Source organism: Rhipicephalus microplus, chromosome X (assembly GCF_043290135.1).
Source record: "Rhipicephalus microplus isolate Deutch F79 chromosome X, USDA_Rmic, whole genome shotgun sequence".
Classification (NCBI taxonomy): domain Eukaryota; kingdom Metazoa; phylum Arthropoda; class Arachnida; order Ixodida; family Ixodidae; genus Rhipicephalus; species Rhipicephalus microplus.
This window is the reverse complement of record NC_134710.1, coordinates 244,404,919-244,429,032: the sequence shown is the minus strand read 5'-3', so window position 1 is coordinate 244,429,032 and position 24,114 is coordinate 244,404,919. Positions and strand designations below refer to the sequence as shown.

The 24,114-nt window shown below is 45.0% G+C and overlaps 34 non-coding genes across 34 annotated transcripts; all 34 read left to right on the top strand.

The window, feature by feature from the left end:
• Positions 1-536: 536 nt before the first annotated feature.
• On the top strand, positions 537-619 carry TRNAL-CAG (transfer RNA leucine (anticodon CAG)). The gene has a single exon. It is a non-coding gene; the product is annotated as a tRNA-Leu (tRNA).
• A 308-nt stretch (positions 620-927) lies between these two features.
• On the top strand, positions 928-1,011 carry TRNAL-CAG (transfer RNA leucine (anticodon CAG)). The gene has a single exon. It is a non-coding gene; the product is annotated as a tRNA-Leu (tRNA).
• A 1,083-nt stretch (positions 1,012-2,094) lies between these two features.
• On the top strand, positions 2,095-2,178 carry TRNAL-CAG (transfer RNA leucine (anticodon CAG)). Its single transcript has one exon. It is a non-coding gene; the product is annotated as a tRNA-Leu (tRNA).
• A 699-nt stretch (positions 2,179-2,877) lies between these two features.
• Positions 2,878-2,961, top strand: TRNAL-CAG (transfer RNA leucine (anticodon CAG)). The gene has a single exon. It is a non-coding gene; the product is annotated as a tRNA-Leu (tRNA).
• A 303-nt stretch (positions 2,962-3,264) lies between these two features.
• Positions 3,265-3,348, top strand: TRNAL-CAG (transfer RNA leucine (anticodon CAG)). Its single transcript has one exon. It is a non-coding gene; the product is annotated as a tRNA-Leu (tRNA).
• Positions 3,349-3,657: 309 nt separating this feature from the next.
• On the top strand, positions 3,658-3,741 carry TRNAL-CAG (transfer RNA leucine (anticodon CAG)). Its single transcript has one exon. It is a non-coding gene; the product is annotated as a tRNA-Leu (tRNA).
• Positions 3,742-4,436: 695 nt separating this feature from the next.
• TRNAL-CAG (transfer RNA leucine (anticodon CAG)) lies at positions 4,437-4,520 on the top strand. The gene has a single exon. It is a non-coding gene; the product is annotated as a tRNA-Leu (tRNA).
• Positions 4,521-4,829: 309 nt separating this feature from the next.
• On the top strand, positions 4,830-4,913 carry TRNAL-CAG (transfer RNA leucine (anticodon CAG)). The gene has a single exon. It is a non-coding gene; the product is annotated as a tRNA-Leu (tRNA).
• A 696-nt stretch (positions 4,914-5,609) lies between these two features.
• TRNAL-CAG (transfer RNA leucine (anticodon CAG)) lies at positions 5,610-5,693 on the top strand. Its single transcript has one exon. It is a non-coding gene; the product is annotated as a tRNA-Leu (tRNA).
• A 1,866-nt stretch (positions 5,694-7,559) lies between these two features.
• On the top strand, positions 7,560-7,643 carry TRNAL-CAG (transfer RNA leucine (anticodon CAG)). Its single transcript has one exon. It is a non-coding gene; the product is annotated as a tRNA-Leu (tRNA).
• A 305-nt stretch (positions 7,644-7,948) lies between these two features.
• TRNAL-CAG (transfer RNA leucine (anticodon CAG)) lies at positions 7,949-8,032 on the top strand. Its single transcript has one exon. It is a non-coding gene; the product is annotated as a tRNA-Leu (tRNA).
• Positions 8,033-8,342: 310 nt separating this feature from the next.
• Positions 8,343-8,426, top strand: TRNAL-CAG (transfer RNA leucine (anticodon CAG)). Its single transcript has one exon. It is a non-coding gene; the product is annotated as a tRNA-Leu (tRNA).
• A 303-nt stretch (positions 8,427-8,729) lies between these two features.
• On the top strand, positions 8,730-8,813 carry TRNAL-CAG (transfer RNA leucine (anticodon CAG)). The gene has a single exon. It is a non-coding gene; the product is annotated as a tRNA-Leu (tRNA).
• Positions 8,814-9,894: 1,081 nt separating this feature from the next.
• TRNAL-CAG (transfer RNA leucine (anticodon CAG)) lies at positions 9,895-9,978 on the top strand. The gene has a single exon. It is a non-coding gene; the product is annotated as a tRNA-Leu (tRNA).
• Positions 9,979-10,283: 305 nt separating this feature from the next.
• On the top strand, positions 10,284-10,367 carry TRNAL-CAG (transfer RNA leucine (anticodon CAG)). The gene has a single exon. It is a non-coding gene; the product is annotated as a tRNA-Leu (tRNA).
• A 310-nt stretch (positions 10,368-10,677) lies between these two features.
• On the top strand, positions 10,678-10,761 carry TRNAL-CAG (transfer RNA leucine (anticodon CAG)). The gene has a single exon. It is a non-coding gene; the product is annotated as a tRNA-Leu (tRNA).
• Positions 10,762-11,069: 308 nt separating this feature from the next.
• TRNAL-CAG (transfer RNA leucine (anticodon CAG)) lies at positions 11,070-11,153 on the top strand. Its single transcript has one exon. It is a non-coding gene; the product is annotated as a tRNA-Leu (tRNA).
• A 310-nt stretch (positions 11,154-11,463) lies between these two features.
• Positions 11,464-11,547, top strand: TRNAL-CAG (transfer RNA leucine (anticodon CAG)). The gene has a single exon. It is a non-coding gene; the product is annotated as a tRNA-Leu (tRNA).
• Positions 11,548-11,856: 309 nt separating this feature from the next.
• On the top strand, positions 11,857-11,940 carry TRNAL-CAG (transfer RNA leucine (anticodon CAG)). Its single transcript has one exon. It is a non-coding gene; the product is annotated as a tRNA-Leu (tRNA).
• Positions 11,941-12,246: 306 nt separating this feature from the next.
• On the top strand, positions 12,247-12,330 carry TRNAL-CAG (transfer RNA leucine (anticodon CAG)). The gene has a single exon. It is a non-coding gene; the product is annotated as a tRNA-Leu (tRNA).
• A 310-nt stretch (positions 12,331-12,640) lies between these two features.
• On the top strand, positions 12,641-12,724 carry TRNAL-CAG (transfer RNA leucine (anticodon CAG)). The gene has a single exon. It is a non-coding gene; the product is annotated as a tRNA-Leu (tRNA).
• A 307-nt stretch (positions 12,725-13,031) lies between these two features.
• On the top strand, positions 13,032-13,115 carry TRNAL-CAG (transfer RNA leucine (anticodon CAG)). The gene has a single exon. It is a non-coding gene; the product is annotated as a tRNA-Leu (tRNA).
• A 699-nt stretch (positions 13,116-13,814) lies between these two features.
• On the top strand, positions 13,815-13,898 carry TRNAL-CAG (transfer RNA leucine (anticodon CAG)). The gene has a single exon. It is a non-coding gene; the product is annotated as a tRNA-Leu (tRNA).
• Positions 13,899-14,595: 697 nt separating this feature from the next.
• TRNAL-CAG (transfer RNA leucine (anticodon CAG)) lies at positions 14,596-14,679 on the top strand. Its single transcript has one exon. It is a non-coding gene; the product is annotated as a tRNA-Leu (tRNA).
• Positions 14,680-14,985: 306 nt separating this feature from the next.
• Positions 14,986-15,069, top strand: TRNAL-CAG (transfer RNA leucine (anticodon CAG)). Its single transcript has one exon. It is a non-coding gene; the product is annotated as a tRNA-Leu (tRNA).
• A 310-nt stretch (positions 15,070-15,379) lies between these two features.
• On the top strand, positions 15,380-15,463 carry TRNAL-CAG (transfer RNA leucine (anticodon CAG)). Its single transcript has one exon. It is a non-coding gene; the product is annotated as a tRNA-Leu (tRNA).
• A 306-nt stretch (positions 15,464-15,769) lies between these two features.
• On the top strand, positions 15,770-15,853 carry TRNAL-CAG (transfer RNA leucine (anticodon CAG)). The gene has a single exon. It is a non-coding gene; the product is annotated as a tRNA-Leu (tRNA).
• Positions 15,854-16,163: 310 nt separating this feature from the next.
• Positions 16,164-16,247, top strand: TRNAL-CAG (transfer RNA leucine (anticodon CAG)). The gene has a single exon. It is a non-coding gene; the product is annotated as a tRNA-Leu (tRNA).
• A 310-nt stretch (positions 16,248-16,557) lies between these two features.
• TRNAL-CAG (transfer RNA leucine (anticodon CAG)) lies at positions 16,558-16,641 on the top strand. Its single transcript has one exon. It is a non-coding gene; the product is annotated as a tRNA-Leu (tRNA).
• Positions 16,642-21,792: 5,151 nt separating this feature from the next.
• Positions 21,793-21,876, top strand: TRNAL-CAG (transfer RNA leucine (anticodon CAG)). Its single transcript has one exon. It is a non-coding gene; the product is annotated as a tRNA-Leu (tRNA).
• Positions 21,877-22,575: 699 nt separating this feature from the next.
• TRNAL-CAG (transfer RNA leucine (anticodon CAG)) lies at positions 22,576-22,659 on the top strand. Its single transcript has one exon. It is a non-coding gene; the product is annotated as a tRNA-Leu (tRNA).
• Positions 22,660-22,965: 306 nt separating this feature from the next.
• TRNAL-CAG (transfer RNA leucine (anticodon CAG)) lies at positions 22,966-23,049 on the top strand. The gene has a single exon. It is a non-coding gene; the product is annotated as a tRNA-Leu (tRNA).
• A 307-nt stretch (positions 23,050-23,356) lies between these two features.
• TRNAL-CAG (transfer RNA leucine (anticodon CAG)) lies at positions 23,357-23,440 on the top strand. The gene has a single exon. It is a non-coding gene; the product is annotated as a tRNA-Leu (tRNA).
• A 306-nt stretch (positions 23,441-23,746) lies between these two features.
• On the top strand, positions 23,747-23,830 carry TRNAL-CAG (transfer RNA leucine (anticodon CAG)). Its single transcript has one exon. It is a non-coding gene; the product is annotated as a tRNA-Leu (tRNA).
• Positions 23,831-24,114: the final 284 nt, after the last annotated feature.

Below are 24,114 nucleotides of genomic sequence, written 5' to 3'. Positions count from 1 at the left end.
ACCAAAACTCCAGCGCGCTTGATAGGCCACTTTTGAAAAGAGCCATGTGATATCAATTACTCCTTCTATCGCGCGCAATACTTGTTCTTTTTTTCAATAAATTTTAGTCATATGTTTTATTTCTCGACAAAAGCAGCCGAACCTCATGTCAGGATGGCCCAGCGGTCCAAGGCGCTGCGTTCAGGTCGCAGTCCGGGCATCCGGGCGTGGGTTCGCATCCCAATTCTGGCACTTATGCTTTGCTTCAGCTGTGTGAGTAATGACTATTGTTTATTAGCTAGGTGGCTGGGCGTACCGGTACAGACTTTAAGAGTCATAATACAGATAAATGTGAATACCTATCGGCACAAAAATATTTTTCCACAGCGTTCATTTCACTTTTTTTCGCGACCAAAACTCCAGCGCGCTTGATAGGCCACTTTTGAAAATAGCCATGTGATGGCATTTACTCCTTCTATCGTGCGCTATACCTGTTCTTTTTTTAAATAAACTTTAGTCATATCTTTTATTTCTCGACAGAAGCAGCCAAACCGCATGTCAGGATGGCCGAGTGGTCCAAGGCACTGCGTTCAGGTCGCAGTCCGGTCTTCAGGGCGTGGGTTCGAATCCCACTTTGACACTCAAGTTTTGCTTCAGCTGTGTGAGTAATGACTATTGTTTATTAGCTAGGTGGCTGGGCGTACCGGTACAGACATTTAGGAGTCATAATACAGAGAATTGTGTATACCTATCGGCACGAAAATTCTTTCCCAAGGCGTTCATTACTTTCACTTTTTTTCGCGACGAAAATTCCAGCGCGCTTGATAGGCCACTTTTGAAAATAGACATGTGATGTCATTTACTGCTTCTAACGCGCGCAATACCTGTTCTTTTTTAAATAGGTTTAGTCATATGTTTTATTTCTCGACAAAAGCAGCCGAACCGCATGTCAGGATGGCCGAGCGGTCTAAGGCGCTGCGTTCAGGTCGCAGTCCGGATTTCCGGGCGTGGGTTCGAATCCCACTTCTGACAGTTATGTTTTGCTTCAGCTATGTGAGTAATGACTATTGCTTATTAGCAAGGTGGCTGGGCGCACCGGTACAGACATTTAGGAGTCATAATACAGACAAATGTGTATACCTATCGGCACAAAATTTCTTTGCCGCGGCGTTCATTACTTTCATTTTTTTGGCGACGAAAATTCCAGCGCGCTTGATAGGCCACTTTTGAAAATAGCTATGTGATGTCAATAACTCCTTCTATTGCACGCAACACCTGTTCTTTTTTTCCATAAACTTTAGTCATATGTTTTATTTCTCGACAAAAGCAGCCAAACCGCATGTCAGGATGGCGGAGCGGCCCAGGGCACTGCGTTAAGGTCGCAGTCCGGTCTTCAGGGCGTGGGTACGAATCCCACTTCTGACACTTATGTTTTGCTTCAGCTGTGTGAGTAATGACTATTGTTTATTAGCTAGGTGGCTGGGTGTACCGGTACAGACATTTAGGAGTCATAATACAGATAAATGTGTGAACCTGTCGGCACAAAAATTCTTTTCCACAGCGTTCATTACTTTCACATTTTTCGCGACGAAAATGCCAGTGCGCTTGAAGGCCACTTTTGAAAATAGCCATGTGATGTCATTTACTGCTTCTATCGCGCGCAATTCCTGTTCTTTTTTTAAATAAACTTCAGTCATATCTTTTATTTCTCGACACAAGCAGCCAAACCGCATGTCAGGATGACCGAGCGGACCGAGGCACTGCGTTCAGGTTGCAGTCCGGACTTCAGGGCGTTGGTTCGAATCCCACTTCTGACACTTATGTTTTGCTTCAGCTGTGTGAGTAATGACTATTGTTAATTAGCTAGGTGGCTGGGCGTACCGGTACAGACGATTAGGAGTCATATTACAGATAAATTTGTATACCAAAATTTAATTTCCGTAGCGTTCATTACTTTCAATTTTTTTCGCGACGAAAATGCCAGTGTGCTTGAAGGCCACTTTTGAAAATAGCCGTGTGATGTCAATTATTCCTTCTGTTGCGCGCAATACCTGTTCTTTTTTTTTAAGCGTTAGTCATATCTTTTATTTCACGACAAAAGCAGCCGAACCGCATGTCAGGATGGCCGAGCGGTCCAAGGCGCTGCGTTCAGGTCGCAGTCCGGTCTTACGGGCGAGGGTTCGAATCCCACTTCTGACACTTATGTTTTGCTTCAGCTGTGTGAGTAATGACTATTGTTTATTAGCAAGGTTGCTGGGCGTACCGGTACAGACATTTAGAACTCATAATACAGATAAATGTGTATACCTATCGGCACAAAATTTCTTTTCCGCGGCGTTCATTACTTTCAATTTTTAGCGACGAAAATTGCAACGCGCTTGATAGGCCCCTTCTGAAAATAGCCATGTGATGTCAATTACTCCTTCTATCGTGCGCAATACCTGTTCATTTTTTCAATAAACTTTAGTCATATGTTTTATTTCTCGACAAAAGCAGCCGAGCCGCATGTTAGGGTGGCCGAGCGGTCCAAGGCGCGGCGTTCAGGTCGCAGTCCGGACTTACGGGCGTGGGATTGAATCCCACTTCTGACAGTTATGTTTTGCTTCAGCTGTGTGAGTAATGACTATTGTTTATTAGCTAGGTGGCTGGGCGTACCGGTACAGACATTTAGGAGTCATAGTACAGATGAATGTGTATACCTGTCGACACAAAAATTATTTTCCGCAGCGTTCATTACTTTCAATTTTTTTCGCGACGAAAATGGCAGTGCGCTTGAAGGCCACTTTTGAAAATAGCCGTGTGATGTTAATTGTTCTTTCTATCGCGCGCAATACCTGTTCTTTTTTAAAAAGCTTTAGTCATATGTTTTATTTCTCGACAAAAGCAGCCAAACCGCATGTCAGGATGACCGAGCGGTCCAAGGCACTGCGTTCAGGTCGCAGTCCGGTCTTCCGGGCGTGGGTTCGAATCCCACTGCTGACACTTACGTTTTGCTTCAGCTGTGTGAGTAATGACTATTGTTTATTAGCTAGGTGGCTGGGCGTACCGGTACAGACATTTAGGAGTCATATTACAGATAAATGTCGGCACAAAAATTTTTTTTTCCAGAGCGTTCATTACTTTCACTTTTTTTCGCGACCAAAACTCCAGCGCGCTTGATAGGCCACTTTTGAAAATAGCCATGTGATGGCATTTACTCCTTCTATCGCGCGCAATACCTGTTCTTTTTTTTAAATAAACTTTAGTTATATCTTTTATTTCTCGACAAAAGTAGCCGAACCGCATGTCAGGATGGCCGAGCGGTCCAAGGCGCTGCGTTCAGGTCGCAGTCCGGACTTCCGGGCGTGGGTTCGAGTCCCACTTCTGACAGTTATATTTTGCTTCAGCTGTGTGAGTAATGACTATTGTTTATTAGCTAGGTGGCTGGGCGTGCCGGTACAGACATTTAGGAGTCATAATACAGATAAATGTGAATACCTATCGGCACAAAAATTTTTTTTTCCACAGCGTTCAATACTTTCACTTTTTTTGTGACGAAAATTCCTGCGCGCTTGATAGGGCACTTTTGAAAATATCCATGTGATGTCAATTACTCCTTCTATCGCGCGCAATACCTGTTCTTTTTTTAAATAAACTTCAGTCATGTTTTATTTCTCGACAAAAGCAGCCAAACCGCATGTCAGGATGGCCGACCGGTCTAAGGAACTGCGTTCAGGTCGCAGTCCGGACTTCCGGGCGTGGGTTCGAATCCCACTTCTGACAGTTATGTTTTGCTTCAGCTATGTGAGTAATGACTATTGTTTATTAGCTAGGTGGCTGGGCGCACCGGTACAGACATTTAGGAGTCATAATACAGAAAATTGTGTATACCTATCGGCACAAAATTTGTTTGCCGCGGCGTTCATTACTTTCATTTTTTTGGCGACAGAAATTCCAGTGCGCTTGATAGGCCACTTTTGAAAATAGCTATGTGATGTCAATTACTCCTTCTATCGCACGCAACACCTGTTCTTTTTTTCCATAAACTTTAGTCATATGTTATATTTCTCGACAAAAGCAACCAAACCGCATGTCAGGATGGCGGAGCGGTCCAGAGCACTGCGTTCAGGTCGCAGTCCGGTCTTCAGGGCGTGGGTACGAATCCCACTTCTGACATGTTTTGCTTCAGCTGTGTGAGTAATGACTATTGTTCATTAGCTAGGTGGCTGGGCGTACCGGTACAGACATTTAGGAGTCATAAAACAGATAAATGTGTATACCTATCGGCACAATTTTTTTCCGCGGCGTTCATTACTTTCATTTTTTTGGCGACGAAAATTCCAGCGCGCTTGATAGGCCACTTTTGAAAACAGCCTTGGGATGTCAATTACTCCTTCTATCGCGCGCAATACCTGTTCTTTTTTTCAATAAACTTTAGTCATATGTTTTATTTCTCGACAAAAGCAGCCGAACTGCATGACAGGATGGCCGAGCGGTCCAAGGCGCTGCGTTCAGGTCGCAGTCCGGACTTCCGGGCGTGGGTTCGAGTCCCACTTCTGACAGTTATATTTTGCTTCAGCTGTGTGAGTAATGACTATTGTTTATTAGCTAGGTGGCTGGGCGTGCCGGTACAGACATTTAGGAGTCATAATACAGATAAATGTGAATACCTATCGGCACAAAAATTTTTTTTTCCACAGCGTTCATTACTTTCACTTTTTTTGTGACGAAAATTCCTGCGCGCTTGATAGGGCACTTTTGAAAATATCCATGTGATGTCAATTACTCCTTCTATCGCGCGCAATACCTGTTCTTTTTTTAAATAAACTTCAGTCATGTTTTATTTCTCGACAAAAGCAGCCAAACCGCATGTCAGGATGGCCGAGCGGTCCAAGCCGCTGCGTTCAGGTCGCAGTCCGGTCTTCCGGGCGTGGGTTCGAATCCCACTGCTGACACTTATGTTTTGCTTCAGCTGTGTGGGTAATGACTATTGTTTATTAGCTAGGTGGCTGGGCGTACCGGTACAGACATTTAGGAGTCATATTACAGATAAATGTGAATACCTATCGGCACAAAACATTTTTTCCACAGCGTTCATTACTTTCACTTTTTCGCGACCAAAACTCCAGCGCGCTTGATAGGCCACTTTTGAAAATAGCCATGTAATGGCATTTACTCCTTCTATCGCGCGCAATACCTGTTCTTTTTTTCAATAAACTTTAGTCATATGTTTTATTTCTCGACAAAAGCAGCCGAACTGCATGTGAGGGTGGCCGAGCGGTCCTAGGCGCTGCGTTCAGGTCGCAGTCCGGACTTCCGGGCGTGGGTTCGCATCCCAATTCTGGCACTTATGGTTTGCTTCAGCTGTGTGAGTAATGACTATTGTTTATTAGCTAGGTGGCTGGGCGTACCGGTACAGACTTTAAGAGTCATAATACAGATAAATGTGAATACCTATCAGCACAAAAATGTTTTTCCACAGCGTTCATTTCACTTTTTTTCGCGACCAAAACTCCAGCGCGCTTGATAGGCCACTTTGAAAATAGCCATGTGATGGCATTTACTCCTTCTATCGCGCGCTATACCTGTTCTTTTTTTAAATAAACTTTAGTCATATCTTTTATTTCCCGACAAAAGCAGCCAAACTGCATGTCAGGATGGCAGAGCGGTCCAAGGCACTGCGTTCAGGTCGCAGTCCGGTCTTCAGGGCGTGGGTTCGAATCCCACTTCTGACACTCAAGCTTTGCTTCAGCTGTGTGAGTAATGACTATTGTTTATTAGCTAGGTGGCTGGGCGTACCGGTACAGACATTTAGGAGTCATAATACAGAGAATTGTGTATACCTATCGGCACGAAAATTCTTTCCCACGGCGTTCATTACTTTCACTTTTTTTCGCGACGAAAATTCCAGCGCGCTTGATAGGCCACTTTTGAAAATAGCCATGTGATGTCATTTACTGCTTCTAACGCGCGCAATACCTGTTCTTTTTTAAATAGCTTTAGTCATATGTTTTATTTCTCGACAAAACCAGCCAAACCGCATGTCAGGATGGCGGAGCGGTCCAGGGCACTGCGTTCAGGTCGCAGTCCGGTCTTCAGGGCGTGGGTACGAATCCCACTTCTGACATGTTTTGCTTCAGCTGTGTGAGTAATGACTATTGTTCATTAGCTAGGTGGCTGGGCGTACCGGTACAGACATTTAGGAGTCATAAAACAGATAAATGTGTATACCTATCGGCACAATTTTTTTCCGCGGCGTTCATTACTTTCATTTTTTTGGCGACGAAAATTCCAGCGCGCTTGATAGGCCACTTTTGAAAACAGCCTTGGGATGTCAATTACTCCTTCTATCGCGCGCAATACCTGTTCTTTTTTTCAATAAACTTTAGTCATATGTTTTATTTCTCGACAAAAGCAGCCGAACTGCATGACAGGATGGCCGAGCGGTCCAAGGCGCTGCGTTCAGGTCGCAGTCCGGGCATCCGGGCGTGGGTTCGCATCCCAAATCTGGCACTTATGCTTTACTTCAGCTGTGTGAGTAATGACTATTGTTTAGTAGCTAGGTGGCTGGGCGTACCGGTACAGAAATTTAGGAGTCATAATACAGATAATTGTGTATACCTGTCGGCACAAAAATTATTTTCCGCAGCGTTCCTTACTTTCAATTTTTTTCGCAACGAAAATGCCAGTGCGCTTGAAGGCCACTTTTGAAAACAGCCGTTTGATGTCAATTATTCCTTCTATTGCGCGCAATACCTGTTCTTTTTTTTAAATAAACTTCAGTCATGTTTTAATTCTCGACAAATGCAGCCAAACCGCATGTAATGTTGGTCGAGCGGTCCAAGGCGCTGCGTTCAGGTCGCAGACCGGACTTCCGGGCGTGGGTTCGAGTCCCACTTCTGACACTTATGTTTTGCTTCAGCTGTGTGAGTAATGACTATTGCTTATTACCTAGGTGGCTGGGCGTACCGGTACAGAATTTTAGAGTCATAATACAGAAAATTGTGTATACCTATCGGCACAAAATTTGTTTGCTGCGGCGTTCATTACTTTCATTTTTTTGGCGACGGAAATTCCAGTGCGCTTGATAGGCCACTTTTGAAAATAGCTATGTGATGTCAATTACTCCTTCTATCGCACGCAACACCTGTTCTTTTTTTCCATAAACTTTAGTCATATGTTATATTTCTCGACAAAAGCAGCCAAACCGCATGTCAGGATGGCGGAGCGGTCCAGGGCACTGCGTTCAGGTCGCAGTTCGGTCTTCAGGGCGTGGGTACGAATCCCACTTCTGACACTTATGTTTTGCTTCAGCTGTGTGAGTAATGACTATTGTTTATTAGCTAGGTGGCTGGGTGTACCGGTACAGACATTTAGGAGTCATAATACAGATAAATGTGTATACCTGTCGGCACAAAAATTCTTTTCCACAGCGTTCATTACTTTCACAATTTTCGCGACGAAAATGCCAGTGCGCTTGTGGCCACTTTTGAAATTGCCGTGTGATGTCAATTATTCCTTCTATTGTGCGCAATACCTGTTCTTTTTTTTTAAGCTTTAGTCATATCTTTTATTTCACGACAAAAGCAGCCGAACCGCATGTCAGGATGGCCGAGTGGTCCAAGGCGCTGCGTTCAGGTCGCAGTCCTGACTTCCGGGCGTGGGTTCGAGTCCCACTTCTGACAGTTATGTTTTGCTTCAGCTGTGTTGGTAATGACTATTGTTTATTAGCTAGGTGGCTGGGCGTGCCGGTACAGACATTTAGGAGTCATAATACAGATAAATGTGAATACCTTTCGGCACAAAAATTTTTTCCACAGCGTTCATTACTTTCACTTTTTTTGCGACGAAAATTCCAGCGCGCTTATAGGGCACTTTTGAAAATATCCATGTGATGTCAATTACTTCTTCTATCGCACGCAATAGCTGTTCTTTTTTTAAATAAACTTCAGTCAGGTTTTATTTCTCGACAAAAGCAGCCGAACTGCATGTCAGGGTTGCCGAGCGGTCCACGGCGCTGCGTTCAGGTCGCAGTCCGGTCTTCCGGGCGTGGGTTCGAATCCCACTTTTGACACCTATGTTTTGCTTCAGCTGTGTGAGTAATGACTATTGTTTATTAGCTAGGTGGCTGGGCGTACCGGTACAGACATTTAGGAGTAATAATACAGATAAATGTGAATACATATCGGCACAAAATTTCTTTTCCACAGCGCTCATTACTTTCACTTTTTTTCGCGACGAAAACTCTAGCGCGCTTGATAGGCCAGTTTTGAAAATAGCCATGTGATGTCATTTACTCCTTCTATCGCGAGCAATACCTGTTCTTTTTTTCAATAAACTTTAGTCATATGTTTTATTTCTCGACAAAAGCAGCCGAACCGCATGTCAGGATGGCCGAGCGGTCCAAGGCGCTGCGTTCAGGTCGCAGTCCGGACTTACGGGCGTGGGATCGAATCCCACTTCTGACAGTTATGTTTTGCTTCAGCTGTGTGAGTAATGACTATTGTTTATTAGCTAGGTGGCTGGGCGTACCGGTACAGACATTTAGGAGTCATAATACAGATGAATGTGTATACCTGTCGACACAAAAATTATTTTCCGCAGCGTTCATTACTTTCAATTTTTTTCGCGACGAAAATGGCAGTGCGCTTGAAGGCCACTTTTGAAAATAGCCGTGTGATGTTAATTGTTCTTTCTATCGCGCGCAATACCTGTTCTTTTTTAAAAAGCTTTAGTCATATGTTTTATTTCTCGACAAAAGCAGCCGAACCGTTAGGATGGCCGGGCGGTCCAAGGCGCTGCGTTCAGGTCGCAGTCCGGTCTTCCGGGCGTGGGTTCGAATCCCACTTCTGACACTTCTGTTTTGCTTCAGCTGTGTGAGTATTGACTATTGTTTATTAGCTAGGTGGCTGGGCGTACTGGTACAGACATTTAGTAGTCATATTACAGATAAATGTTAATACCAATCGGCACAAAAATTTTTTTTCCACAGCGTTCATCACTTTCACTTTTTTCGCGACCAAAACTCCAGCGCGCTTGATAGGCCACTTTTGAAAAGAGCCATGTGATGGCATTTACTCGTTGTACCGCACGCAATGCCTGTTCTTTTTTCAAATAAACTTTAGTCATATGTTTTAATTCTCGACAAAAGCAGCCGAACCGCATGTCAGGATGGCCGAGCGGTCCTAGGCGCTGCGTTCAGGTCGCAGTCCGGGCATCCGCGCGTGGGTTCGCATCCCCATTCTGGCACTTATGCTTTGCTTCAGCTGTGTGAGTAATGACTATTGTTTATTAGCTTGGTGGCTGGGCGTACCGGTACAGACTTTAAGAGTCATAATACAGAGAATTGTGAATACCTATCGGCACAAAAATTCTTTCCCACAACGTTCATTACTTTCACTTTTTTGCGCGACGAAAATTCCAGCGCGCTTGATAGGCCACTTTTGAAAATAGCCATGTGATGTCATTTACTGCTTCTATCGCGCGCAATACCTGTTCTTTTTTTTAAATAAACTTCAGTTATATCTTTTATTTCTCGACAAAAGCAGCCGAACCGCATGTCAGGATGGCCGAGCGGTCCAAGGCGCGTTCTGGTCGCAGTCCGGACTTCCGGGCGTTGGTTCGAATCCCACTTCTGACACTTATGTTTTGCTTCAGCTGTGTGAGTAATGACTATTGTTTATTAGCTAGGTGGCTGGGCGTACCGGTACAGACGATTAGGAGTCATAATACAGATAAATGTGTAAACCAAAAATTAATTTCCGCAGCGTTCATTACTTTCAATTTTTTTCGCGACGAAAATGCCAGTGCGCTTGAAGGCCACTTTTGAAAATAGCCGTGTGATGTCAATTATTCCTTCTATTGCGCGCAATACCTGTTCTTTTTTTAAGCTTTAGTCATATCTTTTATTTCACGACAAAAGCTGCCGAACCGCATGTCAGGATGGCCGAGTGGTCCAAGGCGCTGCGTTCAGGTCGCAGTCCTGACTTCCGGGCGTGGGTTCGAGTCCCACTTCTGACAGTTATGTTTTGCTTCAGCTGTGTGGGTAATGACTATTGTTTATTAGCTAGGTGGCTGGGCGTGCCGGTACAGACATTTAGGAGTTATAATACAGATAAATGTGAATAACTTTCGGCACAAAAATTTTTTCCACAGCGTTCATTACTTTCACTTCTTTTGCGACGAAAATTCCAGCGCGCTTATAGGGCACTTTTGAAAATATCCTAGTGATGTCAATTACTTCTTCTATCGCACGCAATAGCTGTTCTTTTTTTAAATAAACTTCAGTCAGGTTTTATTTCTCGACAAAAGCAGCCGAACTGCATGTCAGGGTTGCCGAGCGGTCCACGGCGCTGCGTTCAGGTCGCAGTCCGGTCTTCCGGGCGTGGGTTCGAATCCCACTTCTGACACCTATGTTTTGCTTCAGCTGTGTGAGTAATGACTATTGTTTATTAGCTAGGTGGCTGGGCGTACCGGTACAGACATTTAGGAGTAATAATACAGATAAATGTGAATACATATCGGCACAAAATTTCTTTTCCACAGCGCTCATTACTTTCACTTTTTTTCGCGACGAAAACTCTAGCGCGCTTGATAGGCCAGTTTTAAAAATAGCCATGTGATGTCATTTACTCCTTCTATCGCGAGCAATACCTGTTCTTTTCTTAAATAAACATTAGTGATATGTTTTATTTCTCGACAAAAGCGGCCAAACCACATGTCAGGATGGCCGAGCGGTCCAAGGCGCTGCGTTCAGGTCGCAGTCCGGTCTTACGGGCGTGGGTTCGAATCCCACTTCTGACACTTATGTTTTGCTTCAGCTGTGTGAGTAATGATTATTGTTTATTAGCAAGGTTGCTGGGCGTACCGGTACAGACATTTAGGAGTCATAATACAGATAAATGTGTATACCTATCGGCACAAAATTTCTTTTCCGAGGCGTTCATTACTTTCAATTTTTGGCGACGAAAATTCCAACGCGCTTAATAGGCCACTTCTGAAAATAGCCATGTGATGTCAATTACTCCTTCTATCGTGCGCAATACCTGTTCTTTTTTTCAATAAACTTTAGTCATATGTTTTATTTATCGACAAAAGCAGCCGAACCGCATGTCAGGATGGCCGAGCGGTCGGAGGCGCTGCGTTCAGGTCGCAGTCCGGACTTACGGGCGTGGGTTCGAATCCCACTTCTGACAGTTATGTTTTGCTTCAGCTGTGTGAGTAATGACTATTGTTTATTAGCTGGGTCGCTGGGCGTACTGGTACAGACATTTAGGAGTCATAATACATATAAATGTGTGTACCTGTCGGCACAAAAATTATTTTCCGCAGCGTTCATTACTTTCAATTTTTTTCGCGACCAAAACTCCAGCGCGCTTGATAAGCCACTTTTGAAAATAGCAATGTGATGGCATTTACTCCTTCTATCGCGCGCAATACCTGTTCTTTTTTTAAATAAACTTTAGTTATATCTTTTCTTTCTTGACAAAAGCAGCCGAACCGCATGTCAGGATGGCCGAGCGGTCCAAGGCGCAGCGTTCAGGTCGCAGTCCGGACTTCCGGGCGTGGGTTCGAGTCCCACTTCTGACAGTTATGTTTTGCTTCAGCTGTGTGAGTAATGACTATTGTTTATTAGCTAGGTGGCTGGGCGTACCGGTACAGACTTTAAGAGTCATAATACAGATAAATGTGAATACCTATCGGCACAAAAATGTTTTTCCGCGGCGTTCATTACTTTCATTTTTTTTGGCCACGAAAATTCCAGCGCGCTTGATAGGCCACTTTTGAAAAGAGCCATGTGATGTCAATTACTCCTTCTATCGCGCGCAATACCTGTTCTTTTTTTAAATAAACTTTAGTCATATGTTTTATTTCTCGACCAAAGCAGCGAAACCGCATGTCAGGGTGGCCGAGCGGTCCAAGGCGCTGCGTTCAGGTCGCAGTCCGGTCTTCCGGGCGTGGGTTCGAATCCCACTTCTGACACCTATGTTTTGCTTCAGCTGTGTGAGTAATGACTATTGTTTATTAGCTAGGTGGCTGGGCGTACCGGTACAGACATTTAGGAGTCATAATACAGATATATGTGAATACCTATCGGCACAAAAATTCTTTTCCACAGCGTTCATTACTTTCACTTTTTTTCGCGACAAAAACTCCAGCGCGCTTGATAGGCCAGTTTTGAAAATAGCCATGTGATGTCATTTACTGCTTCTATCGCGTGCAATACCTGTTCTTTTAAATAGCTTTAGTCATATGTTTTATTTCTCGACAACAGCACCCGAACTGCATGTCAGGATGGCCGAGCGGTCCACGGCGCTGCGTTCAGGTCGCAGTCGGGTCTTCCGGGCGTGGGTTCGAAACCCACTTCTGACACCTATGTTTTGCATCAGCTGTGTGAGTAATGACTATTGTTTATTAGCTAGGTCGCTGGGCGTACCGGTACAGACATTTAGGAGTCATAATACAGAAAAATGTGAATACCTATCGGCACTAAAATTCTTTTCCACAGCGTTCATTACTTTCACTTTTTTTCGCGACGAAAACTCCAGCGCACTTTATAGGCCAGTTTTGAAAATAGCCCTGTGATGTAATTTACTCCTCTTATCGCGAGCAATACTTGTTCTTTTTTTAAATAAACTTTAGTCATATGTTTTATTTCTCGACCAAAGGAGCGAAACCGCATGTCAGGGTGGCCGAGCGGTCCAAGGCGCTGCGTTCAGGTCGCAGTCCGGTCTTCCGGGCGTGGGTTCGAATCCCACTTCTGACACCTATGTTTTGCTTCAGCTGTGTGAGTAATGACTATTGTTTATTAGCTAGGTGGCTGGGCGTACCGGTACAGACATTTAGGGGTCATAATACAGATAAATGTGTATACCTATCGGCACAAAAATTCTTTTCCACAGCGTTCATTACTTTCACTTTTTTTCGCGACGAAAACTCCAGCGCGCTTGATAGGCCAGTTTTGAAAATAGCCATGTGATGTCATTTACTGCTTCTATCGCGTGCAATACCTGTTCTTTTTAAATAGCTTTAGTCATATGTTTTATTTCTCGACAACAGCACCCGAACTGCATGTCAGGATGGCCGAGCGGTCCACGGCGCTGCGTTCAGGTCGCAGTCCGGTCTTCCGGGCGTGGGTTCGAATCCCACTTCTGACACCTATGTTTTGCGTCAGCTGTGTGAGTAATGACTATTGTTTATTAGCTAGGTGGCTGGGCGTACCGGTACAGACATTTAGGAGTCATAATACAGATAATTGTGTATACCTATCGGCACAAAATTTCTTTTCCGCGGCGTTCATTACTTTCACTTTTTTCGTGACGAAAACTCCAGTGCGGTTGATAGGCCACTTTTTAAAATAGCCATGTGATGTCATTTACTGCTTCTATCGCGCGCAATACCTGTTCTTTTTTGAATAGCTTTAGTCATATGTTTTATTTCTCGACAAAAGCAGCCAAACCGCATGTCAGAATGGCCGAGCGGTTCTAGGCGCTGCGTTCAGGTCGCAGTCCGGGCATCCGGGCGTGGGTTCGAATCCTAATTCTGGCACTTATGCTTTGCTTCAGCTGTGTGAGTAATGACTATTGTTTATTAGCTAGGTGGCTGGGCGTACCGGTACAGACATTTAGGAGTCATAATACAGATAAATGTGAATACCTATCGGCACAAAAATTCTTTTCCACAGCGTTCATTACTTTCACTTTTTTTCGCGACGAAAACTCCAGCGCACTTTATAGCCCAGTTTTGAAAATAGCCTTGTGATGTCATTTACTGCTTCTATCGCGCGCAATACCTGTTCTTTTTCAAATAGCTATAGTCATATGTTTTATTTCTCGACAACAGCAGCCAAACCGCATGTCAGAATGGCCGAGTGGTCCAAGGCACTGTGTTCAGGTCGCAGTCCTGGATTCCAGGCGTGGGTTCGAATCCCGATTCTGGCACTTATGCTTTGCTTCAGCTGTGTGAATAATGACTATTGTTTATTAGCTAGGTGGCTGGGCGTACCGGTACAGACATTTAGGAGTCATAATACAGATAAATGTGTATACCTATCGGCACAAAATTTCTTTTCCGCGGCGTTCATTACTTTCACTTTTTTCGTGACGAAAACTCCAGTGCGGTTGATAGGCCACTTTTTAAAATAGCCTTGTGATGTCATTTACTGCTTCTATCGCGTGCAATACCTGTTCTTTTTAAATAGCTTTAGTCATATGTTTTATTTCTCGACAAAAGCAGCCAAACCGCATGTCAGAATGGCCGAGCGGTTCTAGGCGCTGCGTTCAGGTCGCAGTCCGGGCATCCGGGCGTGGGTTCGAATCCTAATTCTGGCACTTATGCTTTGCTTCAGCTGTGTGAGTAATGACTATTGTTTATTAGCTAGGTGGCTGGGCGTACCGGTACAGACATTTAGGAGTCATAATACAGATAAATGTGTATACCTATCGGCACAAAATTTCTTTTCCGCGGCGTTCATTACTTTCACTTTTTTCGTGACGAAAACTCCAGTGCGGTTGATAGGCCACTTTTTAAAATAGCCTTGTGATATCATTTACTGCTTCTATCGCGCGCAATACCTGTTCTTTGTTAAATAGCTTTAGTCATATGTTTTATTTCTCGACAAAAGCAGCCAAACCGCATGTCAGAATGGCCGAGCGGTCCTAGGCGCTGCGTTCAGGTCGCAGTCCGGGCATCCGGGCGTGGGTTCGATTCCCAATTCTGGCACTTATGCTTTGCTTCCGCTGTGTGAGTAATGACTATAGTTTATTAGCTAGGTGGCTGGGCGTACCGGTACAGACATTTAAGAGTCATAATACAGAAAAATGTGAATACCTATCGGCACAAAACATTTTTCCAAAACGTTCATTACTTTCACTTTTTTTCGCGACGAAAATTCCAGCGCGCTTGATAGGCCACTTTTGAAAATAGCAATGTGATGTCAATTACTCCTTCTATTGCGCGCAATACCTGTTCTTTTTTAAATAAATTTCAGTCATGTTTTCTTTCTCGACAAAAGCAGCCGAACTGCATGTCAGGATGGCCGAGCGGTCCACGGCGCTGCGTTCAGGTCGCAGTCCGGTCTTCCGGGCGTGGGTTCGAATCCCACTTCTGACACCTATGTTTTGCGTCAGCTGTGTGAGTAATGACTATTGTTTATTAGCTAGGTGGCTGGGCGTACCGGTACAGACATTTAGGAGTCATAATACAGATAAATGTGAATACCTATCGGCACAAAAATTCTTTTCCACAGCGTTCATTACTTTCACTTTTTTTCGCGACAAAAACTCCAGCGCACTTTATAGGCCAGTTTTGAAAATAGCCCTGTTATGTAATTTACTCCTTCTATCGCGAGCAATACCTGTTCTTTTTTTAAATAAACTTTAGTCATATGTTTTATTTCTCGACCAAAGCAGCGAAACCGCATGTCAGGGTGGCCGAGCGGTCCAAGGCGCTGCGTTCAGGTCGCAGTCCGGTCTTCCGGGCGTGGGTTCGAATCCCACTTCTGACACCTATGTTTTGCTTCAGCTGTGTGAGTAATGACTATTGTTTATTAGCTAGGTGGCTGGGCGTACCGGTACAGACATTTAGGAGTCATAATACAGATATATGTGAATACCTATCGGCACAAAAATTCTTTTCCACAGCGTTCATTACTTTCACTTTTTTTCGCGACAAAAACTCCAGCGCGCTTGATAGGCCAGTTTTGAAAATAGCCATGTGATGTCATTTACTGCTTCTATCGCGTGCAATACCTGTTCTTTTAAATAGCTTTAGTCATATGTTTTATTTCTCGACAACAGCACCCGAACTGCATGTCAGGATGGCCGAGCGGTCCACGGCGCTGCGTTCAGGTCGCAGTCGGGTCTTCCGGGCGTGGGTTCGAAACCCACTTCTGACACCTATGTTTTGCATCAGCTGTGTGAGTAATGACTATTGTTTATTAGCTAGGTCGCTGGGCGTACCGGTACAGACATTTAGGAGTCATAATACAGAAAAATGTGAATACCTATCGGCACTAAAATTATTTTCCACAGCGTTCATTACTTTCACTTTTTTTCGCGACGAAAACTCCAGCGCACTTTATAGGCCAGTTTTGAAAATAGCCCTGTGATGTAATTTACTCCTCTTATCGCGAGCAATACTTGTTCTTTTTTTAAATAAACTTTAGTCATATGTTTTATTTCTCGACCAAAGGAGCGAAACCGCATGTCAGGGTGGCCGAGCGGTCCAAGGCGCTGCGTTCAGGTCGCAGTCCGGTCTTCCGGGCGTGGGTTCGAATCCCACTTCTGACACCTATGTTTTGCTTCAGCTGTGTGAGTAATGACTATTGTTTATTAGCTAGGTGGCTGGGCGTACCGGTACAGACATTTAGGGGTCATAATACAGATAAATGTGTATACCTATCGGCACAAAAATTCTTTTCCACAGCGTTCATCACTTTCACTTTTTTTCGCGACCAAAACTCCAGCGCGCTTGATAAGCCACTTTTGAAAAGAGCCATGTGATGGCATTTACTCTTTCTATCGCGAGCAATACCTGTTCTTTTTTTAAATAAACTTTAGTCATATGTTTTATTTCTCGACCAAAGCAGCGAAACCACATGTCAGTGTGGCCGAGCGGTCCAAGGCGCTGCGTTCAGGTCACAGTCCGGTCTTCCGGGCGTGGGTTCGAATCCCACTTCTGACACCTATGTTTTGCTTCAGCTGTGTGAGTAATGACTATTGTTTATTAGTTAGATGGCTGGGCGTACCGGTACAGACATTTAGGAGTCATAATACAGAGAATTGTGTATACCTATCGGCACGAAAATTCTTTCCCACGGCGTTTATTACTTTCAATTTTTTTCGCGACGAAAATTCCAACGCGCTTGATAGGCCACTTTTGAAAATAGCCATGTGATGTCATTTACTGCTTCTAACGCGCGCAATACCTGTTCTTTTTTAAATAGCTTTAGTCATGTTTTATTTCTCGACAAAAGCAGCCAAACCGTTAGGATGGCCGAGATTCCACTTCCGGCCACGACAGTGAACGGACGTGTTTATCATGTGCTCCCGCGTAGGGGCGGTTTCAGCGGCCCGTGTGGGCCGCGGTATCAGGTGTACCGAAAAGCCAGGCGAAGATTTCCAGGTTGTTCTGCCTCAGCTGCCTTCAGGTGATTCCGTTTTGCACACGGTTTTTTTGCACGGAAACTTGAAAGCCAGGCCATATCGAGTGGAGCATGTCCGAGACAGCCTTGCTCGTCTTTCGCTGCTGCCGGAAGTGGTTGCCCTAGGGGCATACCAAATGAATCATGTATGGGCAGTGACGTTCAAGGATGATGAGGGTAAAAAGAAGATGCTGGCGGCGGAGTCTTTTGATCTAAAGGACCATCGCTGTATGGTGGTTGACCCCCGTGATCGAGGTGTGCGGCTGAAGTTGTACTGGCTTCTTCATGGCGTGCCGGACGAGGCTGTGCGAGTCGCCTTAACGCCCTACGGAAAAGTGACCGAGATAAGCAGAGATAAATGGAAGGTGCAGGGTTGCAATGATAAAGGTTCAACCACGCGGTCGGTCACGCTGAGGCTACACGCGGGCGTGTCCGTGGACGACCTGCCACACCAACTGCGAGTTGCGGAGGATATGGCGCTCGTCGTAATTCCTGGCAGAGCACCGCTATGCCTCCGATGCCGGGCTATCGGACACATTCGACGGGATTGCCGCGTGCCGCGCTGTGGGGTCTGTCGTCGCTATGGCCACGATGACGCCCACTGTGTGAGGTCGTACGCCAGCATTGCGGGCCCAGGCCAAACAGACGAAGTGTCTGAACACCTGATGGATGCCGTGGATGCCGAAGAAGCGAGCAGGGAAGACGGTTATACGGAAGGCCCTGCCACGCCCCCTGAACAGTCTTCTGGGGCCGCACTGGAATCTACCAATAAAGGCGACAAGCACTCTGGTGCGCCAGGAACGAATTTAGACACGGCAGCAGTAGAGAACGACGCTACAGCAGCGAGCAAGTCATCTTCAGCTGCGCGAGAGGGCGGCCCGGAAGCAACGGACGCCGAGATGACCAAGGCCGGTGCTATCGCTTTTAAGCGAGCTCGTGAAACACCTGACCGTACCGGAAATGTTGACACGTCGGCCATCAATGAACCTCCAACAAAGACGGCGACTGGTCGTCGGCCTACCTTTAAACCACGACCAAACCTGTCTCCTGACCGTAGGGGCACTCAAACGTCGGCCCCGCCGTAGCGGAGGAGACGTTCCGAGGCTTTCTACGCTGAGCACACGCAACCACTGTTGCGACGTGAGTATGACACCTGACGAAACAACCTTCAAGAAATGGCGACTAACTTTAAAACTGGTATTTGCATCGCGACGTTGAACTCAAGAGGCCTGTGTTCGCGCAGGAGACAATGCCAGATTAGTCGCATTTTGTTAGAAAACGACATAGACCTCCTGGCTGTACAAGAAACTAAAATGGAAAGTGAAGAACAAACGGAGCAAATGGTTCAAGTTTTTCGCTCTAGGTACAATGTCTGCGTTTGTCATGCTGTTGGGCGGTCAGGAGGCTGTGTCGTTTTCATACGTAGTAGTATCGCGGTTGTTGAAAATGTGTCTACCTGCGATAGCGGTAGGCTGGTTGTGTGCGACTTCAGTGTTTCTGGAATGCCTTGGCGCGTTGTGTGTGTTTATGCACCGAATAGATCGCACGAACGGGAATTTTTTTTCAGAGCGATTGAAGGATTCTTGAAAACGGAAAGAAATGTTGTGGTTCTAGGGGACTTCAATTGTGTCTGTAGAGCTGAGGATAAGACAACGAGCTTCAATGTGCGCGATAGAAGCGCTGAGCTGTTGAATAAAATAGTGAACGAGACAGGGCTGGAAGATGTCGGTTATGTAATGACGCGAGAGGGTGAAGTAGGATATACGCACTTTCAAGGTCATTCGCACGCGAGGTTAGACAGAATATATTTGTCGGCAAAGTTGGTGCCACTATGCTCATCTTATCAAATTCAACATCTTAGTTTTAGTGATCATTGTCTGGTCAAGGTCAACATTGGCGAAAAACGTAAGGCTGCGAAGTTTAATTGGTTTCTATGGAAATTTAATGAAAAGCTGCTGCAAGATGAAATATTTGTCACAAAAACCAAAGAATGTCTTTCAAATGCTCTTCGTTTGGAGACCAATAACTTCATAGCTGTGTGGGAGCAAATGAAGTGTGATATAAAGATGATAGCGATTGAAAGAGCCTGTGTATTACGTAATCGGGAAAGGCAACAAGAGAGGCAGTTACAAAGCGAACTAGACTACATGTTAAGCGTAGAAAATGAAGTGCCGGGAAAATTTAAGAAAGAAATAAAGGAGGCGAAAGCAAAGCTCGAATTCATCGACGACGAAAAGTACCGCGGAGCAATGATAAGGGCTCGCACTGAACGGCTGTGGATGGGTGAAACGCCCACTAAGCGGGTGCTCAGTGAAGAAAAGAAACATGCAGCAAACAAAGAGATAAATGAAATTCGATACCGCAATTACATTACCCGGGACCGCGAACAGATAAAGCACGCCTTTGTCGAGTTTTATACGCAACTCCTTAGCCATACAATCAATGACCCCGAACGATTCAAAGAGGACTTTCTGACCCTTATGCCGAGATTGGAAGACTCTGAGCGGGAGCTACTGGAAGTAGAAATCACTGTGGCAGAAATTGAATCAGCTATAGATAACCTGGGTAACGGCAAGTCACCAGGGCCGGATGGGCTTGGTGCTGCCATATACAAATTTTTTAAGACAGAAATGGCACTGGCATTACACCGAGTGATCAGAGAATGCTACGACAAGCAGCAAACACCTCATTCATTTAGGACAGCACACGTAGTATTAATCCCCAAAACTGATGACCCCGCAAAGCTACTTTCAGTGGAATCCTACCGACCTATCAGTTTGAGCAACACTGACTATAAAATATACACGAAGGTCCTAGCAAGACGGCTCCAAAGTGTTGTCACATCCCTTGTCGGCCCGCATCAGACATGTGGGATTAAGGGCAGAACCATATTCACAAATATACACGTAACCAGAAGTATTCTAGAATGCTGTGATGCAAATAATGACCGCGTGGCCATGATTCAGCTAGACCTGCACAAAGCGTTCGATAAAGTCGTACATGAAATTTTGTTTTTATTGCTGGAACATGTGAATGTAGGAACTGTCATTACAGAAGGCGTTAGAATGGTGTATCATGACTGCAGGGCTAATTTAGTAATCAACAAAGAAGTAAGTGCTTCAATTCCTGTGCGCTCGAGCGTGAAGCAAGGGTGTGCCTTGTCGCCACTCCTTTTCGCGCTTTACTTAGAGCCCTTCTGTTTACGAATACTTGCATCACCAAGTATAAGAGGGTATACGTTTCTGACCAGTGGAATTAGAATTTTAGCCTATGCTGATGACGTCGCAGTGTTTTGCAGTGACAAAGAAAGTGTGCAAGAAGTTGTACGAATAGCTAGGGAATTCTGTGCAGCAACGGACAGCGCAATTAGTTGGCCAAAATGTCTAGGCGTTTGGCATGGCCAGTGGCAAAGCACACCCGAAGTTTACTGTAACATGAATTGGAAAATCATGCCCGGAAAGTACCTCGGTGTGCCTTTGGATCACTACCGCAATGCTACGGAGTATTGGTCTGAGGAACGTCAACGCATTAAAAATTGTACTGATAAGTGGGGAGGTCGCAATTTATCAATGTTTGCAAAAGCGTCCGTGTGCAATGTATTTCTGATTGCAAAAGTGTTTTATGTATTACAAGTGTTAACCATGACCCGCACTTCGGTCCAGAAAATGCACCGAGTATTCGCGACCTTTATATGGGGGTCGCAGTGGGAGCGCACGAGCCGGTGCAATTTATTTCATAGGGTAAAATATGGTGGTCTGGGGCTTTTGCATTTGTTTTTTAAGCAGTTGGTGAGCAGATTCATGTTCGCTCGAGATCAAACTGACAATTTCTTGAGAACTGTGATCCAAGCAAGACTGCAGACCCCCTTATCTGATTTCGTCGTGTCATCTTTTTCCTTCGAAGCTGGACCACTCAGTCCTTATTTGCGAGAAGTAGTTACAGCTACACGCCTGCTCAAGGAAAGATTTTCGTACGAATACTTGTCCGACGTGACTAAAAAGAAACTGTATCGTGACCTTCTTGATGTCTTCCTGCCAGTGCCCGTCTACCGAGCTTCGTGCAGGCTAGGTTCTGAGCGTGACGTGTTTAAACGTGTTAAGAGAATGCCGGTCAGACCCTCTGTCAAAACATTCTTCTTTCAAGTGCATACCGGCACTCTCCCTGTACTGCCATGGCTAAAAAGTAAAGGGCTTTTTGTACCGTGGTCCGTCAACTGTCTAATCTGCGGCAAACCAGAAACGATAAATCATATCTTTCTCGACTGCCATGATGCTGTGTTCTTGTGGGACGTACTACAACGGACTATAAAAAAAGAACTACCTATCAACGCTTTTGGAATCCGTTTTCTTCCGTGTGCAGCTGCAGGGGAAGTGCCGAGTGACATGTTAATGTTGCTTTGCATGCATAGTGTGTGGAGGACAAGAATGGATGTTCGACATATGCGTGTAGACGCACGTTCAGCGAGAGACTATTTTGTTGAGAGTATGCTGTATACACGAGACGTGTTTAAAGCGCTGCCTGAACCCCCCGAGTGGTTACCTGTGCTCGACCAATTGGCTTCTGTGAAGCCTTTTTAAACCAAGTGCACTGGCCAAGTTGAAGCTGGTGTTTTAGTAAGTGTACATATTTTGTATGTATTTCCTTTGCTTGTGGTTATTAAAAAGCAATAAAGAAAAAAAAAAAAAAAAAAAGTCAGGATGGCCGAGCGGTCCACGGCGCTGCGTTCAGGTCGCAGTCCGGTCTTCCGGGCGTGGGTTCGAATCCCACTTCTGACACCTATGTTTTGCGTCAGCTGTGTGAGTAATGACTATTGTTTATTAGCTAGGTGGCTGGGCGTACCGGTACAGACATTTAGGAGTCATAATACAGATAATTGTGTATACCTATCGGCACAAAATTTCTTTTCCGCGGCGTTCATTACTTTCACTTTTTTCGTGACGAAAACTCCAGTGCGGTTGATAGGCCACTTTTTAAAATAGCCATGTGATGTCATTTACTGCTTCTATCGCGCGCAATACCTGTTCTTTTTTGAATAGCTTTAGTCATATGTTTTATTTCTCGACAAAAGCAGCCAAACCGCATGTCAGAATGGCCGAGCGGTTCTAGGCGCTGCGTTCAGGTCGCAGTCCGGGCATCCGGGCGTGGGTTCGAATCCTAATTCTGGCACTTATGCTTTGCTTCAGCTGTGTGAGTAATGACTATTGTTTATTAGCTAGGTGGCTGGGCGTACCGGTACAGACATTTAGGAGTCATAATACAGATAAATGTGAATACCTATCGGCACAAAAATTCTTTTCCACAGCGTTCATTACTTTCACTTTTTTTCGCGACGAAAACTCCAGCGCACTTTATAGCCCAGTTTTGAAAATAGCCTTGTGATGTCATTTACTGCTTCTATCGCGCGCAATACCTGTTCTTTTTCAAATAGCTATAGTCATATGTTTTATTTCTCGACAACAGCAGCCAAACCGCATGTCAGAATGGCCGAGTGGTCCAAGGCACTGTGTTCAGGTCGCAGTCCTGGATTCCAGGCGTGGGTTCGAATCCCGATTCTGGCACTTATGCTTTGCTTCAGCTGTGTGAATAATGACTATTGTTTATTAGCTAGGTGGCTGGGCGTACCGGTACAGACATTTAGGAGTCATAATACAGATAAATGTGTATACCTATCGGCACAAAATTTCTTTTCCGCGGCGTTCATTACTTTCACTTTTTTCGTGACGAAAACTCCAGTGCGGTTGATAGGCCACTTTTTAAAATAGCCTTGTGATGTCATTTACTGCTTCTATCGCGTGCAATACCTGTTCTTTTTAAATAGCTTTAGTCATATGTTTTATTTCTCGACAACAGCACCCGAACTGCATGTCAGGATGGCCGAGCGGTCCACGGCGCTGCGTTCAGGTAGCAGTCCGGTCTTCCGGGCGTGGGTTCGAATCCCACTTCTGACACCTATGTTTTGCGTCAGCTGTGTGAGTAATGACTATTGTTTATTAGCTAGGTGGCTGGGCGTACCGGTACAGACATTTAGGAGTCATAATACAGATAATTGTGTATACCTATCGGCACAAAATTTCTTTTCCGCGGCGTTCATTACTTTCACTTTTTTCGTGACGAAAACTCCAGTGCGGTTGATAGGCCACTTTTTAAAATAGCCATGTGATGTCATTTACTGCTTCTATCGCGCGCAATACCTGTTCTTTTTTGAATAGCTTTAGTCATATGTTTTATTTCTCGACAAAAGTAGCCAAACCGCATGTCAGGATGGCTGGGCGGTCCAAAGCGCTGCGTTCAGGTCGCAGTCCGGGCATCCGGGCGTGGGTTCGAATCCCAATTCTGGCACTTTTGCTTTGCTTCAGCGGTGTGTGTAATGACTATTGTTTATTAGCTAGGTTGCTGGGAGTACCGGTACAGACATTTAGGAGTCATAATACAGAGAAATGTGAATACCTATCGGCACAAAATTTTTTTCCACAGCGTTCATCACTTTCACTTTTTTTCACGACGAAAACTCCAGCGCGCTTGATAGGCCAGTTTTGAAAATAGCCTTGTGATGTCATTTACTGGTTCTATCGCGTGCAATACCTCTTCTTTTTAAATAGCTTTAGTCATATGTTTTATTTCTCGACAACAGCAGCCAAACCGCATGTCAGAATGGCCGAGTGGTCCAAGGCACTGTGTTCAGGTCGCAGTCCTGGATTCCGGGCGTGGGTTCGAATCCCGATTCTGGCACTTATGCTTTGCTTCAGCTGTGTGAATAATGACTATTGTTTATTAGCTAGGTGGCTGGGCGTACCGGTACAGACATTTAGGAGTCATAATACAGATAAATGTGTATACCTATCGGCACAAAATTTCTTTTCCGCGGCGTTCATTACTTTCACTTTTTTCGTGACGAAAACTCCAGTGCGGTTGATAGGCCACTTTTTAAAATAGCCTTGTGATATCATTTACTGCTTCTATCGCGCGCAATACCTGTTCTTTGTTAAATAGCTTTAGTCATATATTTTATTTCT